The sequence below is a fragment of the Delphinapterus leucas genome, chromosome 6, assembly GCF_059928025.1.
Source record: "Delphinapterus leucas isolate spDelLeu-1000000601 "Yukka" chromosome 6, BTC_Dleu_Yukka2, whole genome shotgun sequence".
In the NCBI taxonomy this organism is placed as follows: domain Eukaryota; kingdom Metazoa; phylum Chordata; class Mammalia; order Artiodactyla; family Monodontidae; genus Delphinapterus; species Delphinapterus leucas.
Window position 1 is genome coordinate 78127448 of NC_143134.1, and position 14027 is coordinate 78141474.

General features: G+C 39.4%; 1 protein-coding gene across 1 annotated transcript in view; it reads left to right on the forward strand.

The window, feature by feature from the left end:
- Positions 1 to 14027, forward strand: part of LOC111174602 (uncharacterized) — a 240083-nt gene that overhangs the window by 115962 nt on the left and 110094 nt on the right. Inside the window, exon 3 of the mRNA XM_089913311.1 lies at positions 7798 to 7940. The gene's annotated coding sequence lies outside the window, so the exon portion shown is untranslated. The remainder of the gene's footprint in view (positions 1 to 7797; positions 7941 to 14027) is intronic.

The window sequence follows — 14027 nt, forward strand, 5'->3', positions numbered from 1 at the left end:
TATGAAATTCAAAAGATTCAGACCCACTCAACTAGATTGTATGATCTCTGAGAGCATGGCCCATGCCTTATATTTCTTTTAAGTATATAATATTATATGAGGAGCTGCTCAAATGGATTGATGAAGTACATGTTTCTCTTTATAGTACCAATTTCTTCTAAGCCTGTTGGTATGTCTCTATGGTGGAATGCGATAAGATGTATTTCTGTGTAGATATTTGCTTTAATACCATTTAATAATGTTAATTAAATATGAACCTTTCCAAAATTTAAAACTTCTATTGTAAATTCCATTTTCTTTTCAAGATAGTTTTTTCAACTAATAATAAAGAATAATCCTCTAAGGGCTTCCCTGGTGGCGCAGTGGTTGAGAGTCCGCCTGCCGATGCAGGGGACACGGGTTCATGCCCCGGTCCGGGAAGATCCCACATGCTGCGGAGCGGCTGGGCCTGTGAGCCATGGCCGCTGAGCCTGTGCGTCGTGTCCACAGCTTGTGCTCCGCAACGGGAGAGGCCACAACAGTGAGAGGCCCGCGTACCGCAAAAAAAAAAAAAAAAAAAAGAATAATCCTCTAAGAATAATAGCAAAAAGGCAATCGGGAAAAATCCCCCCTGAGGTTCAGACAATCTGCTGTCTTTTGGCATAATTAGCTTTGGGATAAGAAGATCTTTGGAAAATGCACAGTGAAGGACAGACACCAAACACTGAGCGAATACTGTGATTGAGTTTAATTAGCAGTGATCTTTATGACACTAAAGATTTTAAAACATAGCTGTCCATGACAATTGGTTGGGGCGAAGGAGGCAGCAGTAACTCTCTAAAAGATAAGCATTACAGCTTTAGGACGACATAGGAGAAACTACGAAAGGTGTTTCATCAATCTTGAAACTGTTCTAGAAAAAATTTGGAGATGTACGAGTGGGAGGGAGGGACCTGAGAGAAGGAATCAGGGTTGTAAGTCTAGAAGAGTATCTTTGGAGAGAAGGAGGACATTTTCTTTCCCTTTTCCACCCTTATAATTCTCAATTAAGAAAAAAGAAAGTGCCTGCTTTGTATACACAACTTATATCTAAGACTCCCTGGAGGTATATTTTTTTCAAGGCTAAAGTAAAGGAGTAAACTTAATTTCTTTGACAGATTTCAATTTAAACCATGTGTTAATCACAGGATGACTTAGTGGGCAGAGTTGAATTTTTAAAGGAATATTCTAAATGGCAGAATCTTGAGTATGATCCTTATTTGAATCACAGAGCTTTTCTTTTTAATTTCCTTTATAAGAAATTTAAATTTCCTGAGTAGGATGGTGGGGAAGATGGGGACACTATTTTGGAAGTTTTATTAGGGTGGCATAGAGGCACAGGTGCATAGCATAATTATTCTATCTACACTCAATTTCATTGCCAAGTGGGGCCAGTTGGTGCTTCTAAGGATTCCACTTGACTGACAGATCACAGAAACTTGAGCACTGAGGCATGAGGCATGATACGACTGCTCATGTTTCCAAAATTTGAAGAAAGCCTAAATTTCAAGGGATGGGGGCAACTCAATCAACATTACTTGGAGAGGTTCACAATCCCCTAATACAATTTTTGTCAAGCCTCTTCAGTTGAGCTCCAAATTCAGATCTGTGCCATGACCTATAGCCATTATTATTCTGTCAATAGGCTTTAACCACATTTTGTCTTAAGAATAAGGACATAAAATAGCCAATTTTGGCAATTTTGGCAATAGTTCATTGTTAAAAGCTGCTTTTGAAGAAGAGGAAAAAACACTGCTGTTTCTCAGAATTATTCCTGTTTATATGGTACATACATATGGTGAATGACATGTGCATTTTGATCAAATGCATCGTTGTTTATGTTCCCTTCTTTCCCTTTATTCTTTCTTAGAGGGGGATAATCATCTGACCCTAGGTACAGATCTAGGCTACTCCCACGTCTTTTCTGTTTGTAAGGTAAACAACTGTCCTATGGTCATTTTAAGTCATAAACACAACTTTAATTCAGTCTCGACAGTGTCCAGGGCCATGTAAAGTTAAAACTGCAAATATAACATCAAATCTCTCTTTCCTGAAATCTGAAATCTCTTCTGTTTCGGCCTGAAGCCTACAGTAGGAGAGGAAGCAAGTTTGTCTCCTCTTCCTCTTTCATGTTCCCTGCTTGCCTCCTTCCTAGAGTCAAATGTAGCGTGGGAGAGGGGAGAGATAAAAGGATAAGACTGTGGACTCTTGGCTAGCTGGCTTTGGCTCTTTGACTTGGCAGATGGTTAATGCCAGCCTCTCTTGGAAATCCTGGAAGGCAGGGACTTGGAACAAAAATGGACTCTTGCTCCTGTGTTGCAGTCTCATGGACTCTTCCCTTGCTGGGTTTCTCTCGCCTGTAGGTCATTTTACCTTCATGGATGCATCTGTAACCCAGGTGTTAACAAGCAACTCCTTGCTCAGTCCTCAGATATCATTGGGTGTGCATCCAGCTTCTACTAAGGTCACCTCATACGTCTATGTGGCCCAACTCTGTAGGACCCAAGAATAACAGAGGTCACTCTGTCCTGAATAACTCACTTTGGTCAACAGGAAACATCCCGTATCTCTTGCTTAGGGAAGCTCAGTGTGGGTAATGCAGTACCAACATGGCAGCTCCCTCTTCGCTCCCCCACCAAAACAATTAAGTTAGTTAAGCCCTCTCTTACTATCTATACTTCCCATCCACACTCTGCCTTAGATGCCTCTAGCATGAGTCAGGCAAGAGTCTTCTGTTACTCCCAACTATAGGAAATGTATTTTGAACCATGCTCAGATTCTTCTTTGTGTCATCCGTCTACTTGCGGAGTCTGATTGGCATGCAGCTGGTTCTTTGGGGCCATTTCTTTGTAAAACTCTGTTTGGAGTGCGGTGTGTCTCATGCTTACCTTTTTGACTGCAGTCTATTATATTGCAGTCCTAAGAAACAAAGGCAGGAAGAATCCAATTCTGTCATCTTGCTGCCTGTGTTTCATGGCTTGCAAAGTGTGCAGTCTTATTATTTCAGCTGTTTCTCACTGTAGCAAGAAATAAGGCCCCAAGAAACAGACATGTCAACCCCTTTTTGCTGGTGAAAAACAGAGTTTGGAAAGGTTAAATGACAGGCTCAAGTTTATATAGCTTTCACTGAAACTATTTATTTATTTGAATCCTCCCTGGGCTGAACTCTTTAAAGGATCTTGTATTCATGTTTGTATCCTCAGTACTTAGTGCATAGTAAGCGATAAATAAGCATTTATTTGTTTATTTTTGGTTTTTTTGGCTGCACCACGAGGTGTGTGGGATTTTAGTTGCCCAACCGGGGATCAAACCCCCACCCCCTGCAGTGGAAATGCAGAGCCTTAACCACTGGACCGCCAGGGAAGTCCCAATAAGTAAGCATTTATTTATGGAATCAATACATCTGGGACTTCTAATGCCTAGTGAAGGGGTTCAGAACATGCCACCCCAAAATACACCACTTTGGCATTTATTTTGAGCTGAAGGCGCTTGAGAAACAGCACATGCAAAAAGGGCTCTCTGACGTCCCCCTTTGTACCTAAAAACAGGTCATAAAATGTCCTATGAAAAAGGTGCCCTCCTTGTACTGAGAAGAACATTCTTATCACCAGAGACTGGGATTCAACAGTGAAATGGTTCTGTACAAACAAATCTACTAAAATAACCCTTATCTCCCATTAGGTTCCCCATATATTTCCTAGTCACCATTCCACAATTTACTGTTTGTGGCCTAAGACCATTTGTCTTGTCACATCCCCACAATTTATTGTTCTTTGTTTAAAAAGATACATAAGCTTTCAGGCTTATGGCTTCTTTGAGTCTTCATTTTCCTTTTGATGACTCCCATGTGCACATAAAAATACTAAACTAAATTTGCATGTTTTTCTCTTGTTAATCTGTCTTATGTCAGTTTAATTCTTAGGCCAACCACAGAACCTAGGATAGTAGAGGGAAGTTTTTCCTCCTTTGCACTAGTCAAGTTCTTTTTCTACTGTACATCAACTTGCCCCCATGCAGGGTGTCTGATTTGTGACCTCCATGTCAGCACAACTGGTTATCCCCTAACAATCCAGGACTATTTCAGTTTAAGGCCAACCGAGGATCCAAAGGTTTGGATTTGAGTAAACTAAAGATGTTCAGAGCTCTTTGAGGGTTATTCTGGTCCACTCTACACTTAGCTTGTAACAAGCAACATTTACTGAGGTACTGTATGGATTATGAGAGAACCAACTATAAATAGGCAAGATTCCATGTCTTGCAGCTCACCTTGGAGCAGATTGGAAACTCAGGAAAACTTTGGAAATTATAGAATCTTTTGTAAACACATGACAGTTTTGCCTGGAGCTTTTAGAAGGTACATTAATCCCAGAGTGGTAAACCCTCATGCCTATAGGGTTGGGCAAGTAGCACACATGAATAAAGTGGATCAGGTGGAACACAATAGGGAGAGGTGAGGAGTGTGGTAAACCAGAGAACACCTGCCCTATCTAAAGGTAGCAAGAACTACCCAACTCTGGCTGAAGTGAGCATAGCAACTCAGAGATTTCTAATTTTTCCGAAATGCTAGAAATCTGTATTTATTTTAAATGTAAATTTTCTCCTTTTGAAAACACAGTGCTGGCCAGACAACATATCAGCGGGTTAGCAGGATTAGCCTCTGCCCCAGATGGATTCTGGAGCCATTTCTTTCTCCTCATTCCACCCCTACCTTCTCTTTTCTTGGGACATGGCTTGGGACTGAAATGGACTCAAGATTAGGAGCTAAGGTAAGGACTGCTGCTCAGCCTTATTCCCTTCCATGGGTCTTTATCAAAAGGAGAGCTGTGCCCCATTTCATTACTCTCAGAGAATAGGGGAACTTATGTTTAGAATTACCTTCAGCTTTTGTTCAAGGATGAAGTCCTTCCTTTAAGCAGGACTGCAAGGGACTTCCCACGACAGTCTTAACATCTATCTTTTTTTTTTTTTAATATTTATTTATTTAAGCTGAGCCAGCTCTTAGTTGCAGCATGCGGGATCTTTAGTTGCGGCATGCGAACTCTTAGTTGCAGCATGCGTGTGGGATCTAGTTTCCCGACCAGGGATCAAACCTGGGCCTTCTGCACTGGGAGTGCAGAGTGTTAGCCACTGGACCACCAGGGAAGTCCCTTAACATCTGTCTTATATACATATCCATTCATTATTACTGTTCACACAAATTTGAAAAGTATTCACTTTCTGAGTAATTGCTAGCTGGTTGTCCTGTTAATGGCCATTAAATGATGGCTTGTTACAAGCCATGATGATAAGCAGTTTATAACACAGGTATTTCTTTAAGAGTCATTCTCCCTCTGCTTTAGATTCCTGTTTCCACACTCATCTTGTGGACATCAGGGGCTCTGGATGTGTATTTATCTGCTTCAGGTTGCGTGATTCTCCCACTCACCCAGTTGCTTGTTTTAGAGCTATCTTGGCTCTGAATGCAAATATTCAGTACCTTTAAGTATTATAACCTATGCTTAATCATTTAGCCCGCTTTGTGGAAGGTTTAGGTACTCTGGAGCACTGAGTGATAAATTGTTTCTTTGTTTTTTAATTATTTAAGTTACAGCTTTGAGACTCCAGGAACTTTTGATGTCAGATATTAACAATAAACAAATTGTAAGCCTGGCTTTTTTGTGGCTTTGTGGTTATTACATGCTTAAATTAATTTGATAAATGGATCAGTGTATACCACTTATGTGGCATGAATACACACATGAATATACATATTTTTATCATAAATAAAAGACATGGCACTTTAAAAGATCAACATTAACTGGCTAATGTATTCCATAGATTGTAAAGAAATGAAGCTTTCATTAAATGCTTGCATTTACGATTCAGTTGTTGTGGAGAGATTTTCATTTCTGACCTAGATACTTCAAGTGGCTTGCTTCTGGGAAAAATAATAGGTAGTTAGACAACAACAAAAACCCATGTCCTAATTGGGTTTTCAGAATCCCTAAAATGTTTTATTTTCATATCAATTGTTTTGAAATTGTGTCACTAGGTTAAGAAAATAGTTTTCTAGGGTAAATCAGAATTTAATTGCTAGTTTGCAAGTGTCTGGTGTACATGTATTGCATTTCACTTCAACCAAAATATTTTAGGTTCTATTGCAATCCTAATAAATTGGGGACCCCAAGGTTTCAGTCTCTGAAGAGTGTGGCATTTCAGAAAAACTGTTCAGTAGGCAGTCTTGTCTCTTCCTCCACATTAAAAAGGAAATCTGTTCTTGTATCTCTCAAAGGATATTACAGGGATCCAAATCAGAATCATCATATCCTTTTTTTCCCTTCTCCCCATTCTTTACATTTTCTTATTCACAACTAACTACCCCTTCCCCACCTTAGGTACTCCCTACCTAAACTCTCTTCCCAGTCTATATGATTTTTTATTTTATTTTTTTGCGGTACACGGGCCTCTCACTGCTGTGGCCTCTCCCGTTGCGGAGCGCAGGCTCCGGACGCACAGGCTCAGCGGCCATGGCTCACGGGCCCAGCCGCTTCGTGGCATGTGGGATCTTCCCGGACCGGAGCACAAACCCGTGTCCCCTGCATCGGCAGGCGGACTCTCAACCACTGCGCCACCAGGGAAGCAGTCTATATGATTTTTACTCTCTATCTTCCCTCCTCCCTCTCTCACAGCTCTTTATTCGTGAGTCACCTTCACCTCTTTCTCTGATTTGTTCCCTCCTCCTTTTATGTCTGTCTGAGAGATGGAGGGGAATAGGGAAGGGTGGTGAACTGGTCTTGTAATTACCGAATGGTGGCCTTGGGGAGATTATGTAACTATTTTCCCTTTAATGATTTTTATCTTAACGGCATATGGCATTAAAGAGTTTTAAATCTGGCTTGTTTCAATAATATGGATTAAAATACAAAGACATTGGTATATTTGGTTCATAACTGAATGCTTTGGAGAGGATGAGATTGGGCTTTTTATCACTAAAATGGTGTTATTCTCTGAAGTGGTGTCAGTACTATCATACTACTCCATTCTGTGCCTATTAGGGCAATAAGGCTATCTAGGCTTTGTGTCTCCAAATTTTTCAACCTTTATCAATGGCAACAGAAGAATTTATCAGTGGTAATTAGAGTACTGCTCAGCCTTCAAACCGCTCCACAGTCTGGCACTGGTTCTGGTTTCCTGCCTTGTCCTAGCCCTGTTCCCCATGCCGAATACATTATTTATATCTCTATTAATAGAGCAAATTGCCTTGAATTATGGATATTCATGTACACACAGTCTGGATGATAAGCTCTATAGCGTCTTACACTAACACAGGCTGAATAAATGACTGTTGGGCTGACTGGAACTATTTATAGACTCTCAAACTTCAGGATAAATCCATGATGTGACCTTGTTTGTTCAGTGACTAGCAGGGTAGCTGCACATGGCACGTATTTTTGAATGAGAGATAGAGCAGCAGTAAAGCTAGCATCATCAGAATTTGGAGAGTCTTCTCTCTACTAAACTCAGCAAATATTTCCTGAACGAAGATTATGTAAAAGACACTGAATGAGGTACCATGGGAAACACAAACTTAAGAATGTCTCAGTGTTCATCTCTGGGTATCTTACTGTCTTTGTGCATACAGTTTCATTTATATGGAATATAAGATGAAACAGAGAAAGCTCATTATTTCCTGGCCTGTTAAAATATCTGTAAGGTATGAATGCATATGTGTATTTGGAATATCTTCCGTGTGGATTCACCATTTTCCTTAACTGGCATTATTTCTCAATTATTTTCTAGGGGTTACCATAAAATTGGTAAACACAATTATATACTTAATGTTTGAAAGAGGAATGAAGGGTAAACATTCCTTAGACTCTTACTACTGAGGAAACCAGACCAGCCATTCAAGTGATGAACCCTGTGACATCTAACAACTACTGGTGAGTCTTTAGTCCCAGAATGTTTCAGCTCCCTGAGCTGGATAACTTTGCTGTTGGTAACCACTAACAGATTCAAACTCCCCCTGGGAGGGTGGTCTCGGTTTTGCCAGTCTTCCTGGCCTTTATAACTTCTTTATAGTTTGGCATTTCCTCCTTGATCAAAATTCCTGTGTCTTGAAATATTCTTCAATAGCTATGTAAGCTGTGTTCTGTGAACTCTGGCTGAACTTGTATGCAATCTTGGTGGAAACCTTGAGCTTCATGGTATCTTCTGTGTACAATCTATTTTATAGAAAAATGGAAAATTGAAACTGGAAGGGACTTTCTGGAAGTGTTAGTAATAGGACAAGAGGAGGACTAGTGCAGTGGTAGTCACAGTCGGATTGTAGTGCTAGTAAAGTATAGCAGTAATCATAGTGTTATGGGCTGAATGGTGTCCCTCCTTCCACCCCTGAAATCATATGTTGAGTCCCTAACCCCCAGTACCTCAGAATGTGACTGTATTTGGAGATAAGACCTGTAAAGAAGTGATTAAGTTAAAATGAGGTTGGCAGAGTGAGTCCCAATCCAATCCGCCTGGTCTGATAAAAAGAAGAGGTTTGGATACACAGAGAAGTACTAGGATGTACACATAGCAGAAAGACCATGTGTGATGGTTAATTTTATGTACTGACCTGGCTAGACCACAAGGTGCCCAGATATTTGGTCAAAATTATTCTGAATCTTTCTTTGAGGGTGTTTTTGGATGAGATTTACATTTCAGTGTTCCAGTAAAGTATATTGCTCTCCATAATGTGGATGGGCCTCATCTAATCAGTTGAAGGCCTGAGTAGAATAAAAGGCTGATGTTCCCCCAAGCTAGAGAGAATTTTGGCAGCAGACTTCCTCCAGATTTTATCTATAACATCAGCTCTTCCTAGTTTGTCAGTAGACTGCCTTTAGACTCAAATTGTAACTCTTTTCCTGAGTCTCCAGCCTTCAGGCCTTCCCCCATCAGATTTTAAACTTGCCAAGCTTCCCTAATCACATGACCCAATTCCTTAAAATAAATTTGGACTCCTTGTCCCTGAGTCCAAATTTCCTCTTTTTATAAGGATGAAAATCATATTGAATTAGCCCTCCCTCCCCCACCCTGCTAATGACCTCATTTTAATTTGATTATCTCTGTAAAGACCCTGTCTCCAGATAAGACCACATTCTGAAATACTGGGGATTGGGACTTCAATGTGTAGATTTGGGGAAGACATAATTCAACCCATAACAGGTGGTGATTAAATATACTTGTTTAATCCATAACTTACTGCACATTGAAATAGAATCATGTTGAAACTAGAGGAGAAATGGATGCCTAACAAGAGATCCTAGACTTGGAAACAAGTGCAGGAGGTAGTGAGAATTTAAATTATCTTCATTTGGAGAAGCTGTGAGTGTGTATTCAGCAAAGGAGCTACATTATGTTATTTGGGGACATTTTAGAAGAAGGTCCATGCATGGAGAGAACAGTGTGGGGACAGCAAAAGGAGATGGACCATGGAAGTTACATGAGGTTGTTGTGGTCACGCAGGAGCATTCAGCCCAGTTCCAGGGCTTGTCCTCACTTTCATTTAGGACTCCACCCACCCTGCCACCTCAAGTCATATGGTTGGTGCTGCATAATTTCCCCAATCCTAAAGTTAAGTGTGAACATATGGCTACAGCTAAGCCAAGTGAGTTCTCTTTCTCAGGACTCTGAACACTGAATGAAGTAACTTGAGTACAAAATAACAGTAATGATTGGCATGCATTTATTAATTTCAGCAGTAGCAGTAGCCTGAAAAGAAGGTCTAGCAATTCCAGTGGTCTTGGTTCCCATCCTGACCTGGTTCTGAGTTTTTCTCCAGCCTTCCTGTAGATTCTGTGTTCTATCTGATGTAACAACTTCCTTTTGCTGAACTTGGGTTGATTTCTGATGCTTTTGATTGAAAATTTCTATTTCTTTTATTGAGGTATAATTGACATACAGCATTACATTAGTTTCAGGTGTACAACATAATGATTCAATATTTGTATATATTGTGAAATTATTACCACAATAAATCTAGTTAATGTCTGTCATCATACATTGAAATATCCTACTTGATAAAATGTTTTCTTGGTGATAATACTTGTTCTTTCAGGATTTATATAAATTGCACTAATATCTGTACATATCCTAAGATAAGAGGAAACAATAATAAGTAGATTCATTAAACAGGCCCTTTTAAAAATTTCTTTTGGAAAAGAGAAAAAAAATACACACACATATACATATGAATATATACATGTATATATAATTATAAAAATATGTTATAACAGGGCTTCCCTGGTGGCGCAGTGGTTGAGAGTCTGCCTGTCAATGCAGGGGACACGAGTTCGTGCCCCGGTCCGGGAAGATCCCACATGCTGCAGAGCGGCTGGGCCCGTGAGCCATGGCCGCTGAGCCTGTGCGTTTGGAGCCTGTGCTCCGCAACGGGAGAGGCCACAACAGTGAGAGGTCCGCGTACCGCAAAAAAACAAAACAAAACAAACAAACAAACAAAAATATGTTATAACAATATATAAACTATATATTAAGTATATACTTTGTATTATATATTGTATATATTATAAATATATTTAAAAATATATAACATGTATTTCTTTTTTTTAATCTTAAATTAAACATATTTGGCTGAGAAGTGCTGTTTATAGTAAGATGAAGGAATGGGAAACCATGCTAGGGAGTAGTGCAGAAAGGCTCAAGTGCTTGTGAAATCCAAGCCTATTGTTAGTCTTTTTCACCCCTTCATACACACACACACACACACACACACACACACACACACACATGTTTGTTGCCAAGTTATAATGATTGATAAGTTAAAGACTCAGTTTAATCAACAAGTGCTAGGTTGGAAAGAGGATTGCAAACATAACTTTTCTCAGTGAATCTACTAAAGAACAACCTGTGTCTATGTGTGTATCAAGAACAACAATGAAGTATTTAGAATTTTGTTGAGAGACATAATGACTAGTCATACTAAATCAGAACTTATGGTGGCATATAGGTATCTGTCAAATGCTTAAAAACAAAACCAAATATTTACCAAATGCTTCTTACTCTCAAGTCACTGTGCTTATCTGCAATAATATAAGGGCAAATAAGACCAGGGCTCAGGCTTGAAGGAGGCTGAAATGCAAAAATGTGAAATCTAATCATATTTGTGGAATTACAAGCGTATTTTCAATTACTCTTGGGCACTAATACCATCAAACAAAGGTAAGAACTTTTGAAATTGACAGACCTTCACGACAGAGTCTAAGGAAAATTTCTTGAGCTACTAATTTTTCCTGTTCTAAACATTAAATTAGTTTTGGTTGCAAGATATATATGGTATATCCTGTAAGGGCTATGTACAATCTTCATAGAGAATTTTTTTTTTTTACATCTTTATTGGAGTATAATTGCTTTACAATGGTGTGTTAGTTTTTGCTTTATAACAAAGTGAATCAGTTATACATATACATATGTTCCCATATCTCTTCCCTCTTGCGTCTCCCTCCCTCCCACCCTCCCTATCCCACCCCTCTAGGTGGTCACAAAGCACCGAGCTGGTCTCCCTGTGCTATGCGGCTGCTTCCCACTAGCTATCTATTTTACATTTGGTAGTGTATATATGTCCATGCCACTCTCTCGCTTTGTCACAGCTTACTTCCCCTCCTCATATCCTCAGATCCATTCTCTAGTAGGTCTGTGTCTTTATTCCTGTTTTACCCCTAGAGATTTAAATGGGCACTTCTATCCAGAGCAACCTACCTGGAGAATTCTCTAAATTCCCTCCTCTGTTTTGCTTACTGCTATCTGATTTACTTTCCATGAGAAAAATATACATGCTGAATATGCTGCAAACATGGTAAGTCACACGGGAAGTCACATAAGAGTTGGAAAGAGACAAAATAGTGTAGTAAAAACAATGCTGACCTAGGAGTCAGGCAAGCCAGTTTCCTTAGCTAGCTGGCTTAAGTTATCACTTGGTCTTTGAGAGGCTCAATTTTCTCTGTTGTCACAAGAATAGTAACAATTCTTCTTTTTTCTATCTCACTGGGTTGTGTAAGGCTCAAATGCAAAAATATTGTAAGTCCTGAATACCTACACAAATGTGAGTCACTATGGTTAAATGATGTCACAGATTAGAGGAACTGTGCTGAAAGATTTTCAAAGCTGCTGCTACTACTCTCTAAAAGTCTGAGTAGATAGCATTCACATATTTTTATCTTTCAGATGGGTGTGGGAGTGAGGTGGGACAGAGGAGCTAGAGGAGAGAGTCAAGTTGAATATGTGAAATTTACAACACATAATAAAATGCACTAAGACTTTGAAGGTATTCACTACATTTTTTTTATCCCATCCCATGACATGTTTGCAATAGATTTCCTCTAATTATTCCCGAGGCAAGTGAAAACACTGAGTGATACAGGTGGCTTTAAACAATTACCTCTGAAAAAATAAAAAATGCTTTAGTTGCTGGCCCATGGAAAGAAAATTAATATAAAACAGGCAATCACAGTGTATCTTCCATTGCTTAAAATAGAATTGACCCATCCCATAACTTCAGCCTTCATAGTAACCTTAGCTGATAAGTAGGTTTGGAGAAAAACTAAATAAACCAAGATGTACTGCTCTCCTTCCATCTCCTAACAAGAACAGAAAGTCTGAGTCATAAAATAGAGGCCCTAGCCACTAGTTAGAATTTAAGACTTGTCATTTTCTGTGGAGTCAATTCTTAAACATGGTGTTTAAAAAAAAAAAACTCTAGGCTTTAATGACTGATGTTTTTAAGGAATGTGTATGTGTGTATGAGTGTGTGTGTGTATTCTGATATGGGCTGAGGCTGTGTTTTTGGTGATTTCCACTCCTAAAACATTTCAACCTTAACCAAAGTCACCCACTCTACTATTTTCTGGCCTTAAAAGAGGTGAAGCTAAAAAACAAATTATTTTTGTTTTCTTTCCTGTCCCACATCCCAAGTTTTCTGCTTGATTGGTTAGCGGCTGGATTTTATTTACATGGCAAGGAAAAGGCAAACATTACAAAAGTTTAATTAAAAGCTATCAGAGCAAATATATTCTGAATTATAATGTAAATGTGGCTCTTTTACTAACCATGGTCATCTGGAGTACTTGACCTTACGTATGAAACACTTAAACTTTCCTATGCATAACCCCATAAAACTGATAGTAAAAATTCTAATATTTCTTCTTGTGAGTCCCCTCTCCCAAACAGTCTAAGAATCCTGGTTCAAAGATGGCTATAGTGATGGCTATGGTGGTGTGACTTCTGACTCTACTGCTGTTTCTTCTTGCTGCAAATTAATATCAAGGATGAATATTGGTCCTGCACAGTCTGATAGATGCTATACTGCTGCTGGAATGGTCTAGTGAATCCGGGTCTTTGACCAGGCCTCATGTTGGGTCCCAAGTGAATAACACGTTTTAGTTCACACTTTGATGCTCAGTGACTATTTTCCAAAGTACAACTGCTATGCTTAGCTGCCTAGGTTGGAGGAACTTCTAGCATTGGTCATACTGCTCAAACCAGCCCTCCCTCATAAACATTTAGGCACTAGTGTTAGCGCTGCATCACCAGTCCCCACAGACACCCCCAATTTTTTACTTTATTTTCCATGATTAAAATTTTTCACTTTACATATTGGTTAGGGTTCAGGGACGGGAATCCTTACGCAGTTTGGGCCACCTTCATCCCAAGGAAAACTTCTGCTTATCAGGATGTGGGCAGATTTGTTTAGCTACTGGAACAAAACCAAAGGCCTTATATTCTTCTACCAGAACAACGGGTAGATACTTGTTCTATATTGTTTTTAACCTGGGAGGGTCACTTAATTGACTCTTTACAGCTCAAAGAAGATCAAACAAACAAACAAACTTCAGCTCTACCCCACACAACTGTAATATCTGGAAGCATTTTCAGTAGAAAGATAAATACATAGGTACTTAGAGCAACTGGCCTTCTACTGCTCTTGTGTGTCATTTTGATCTGGCCTATAATGTCAAAATGTAACCATACAAAAT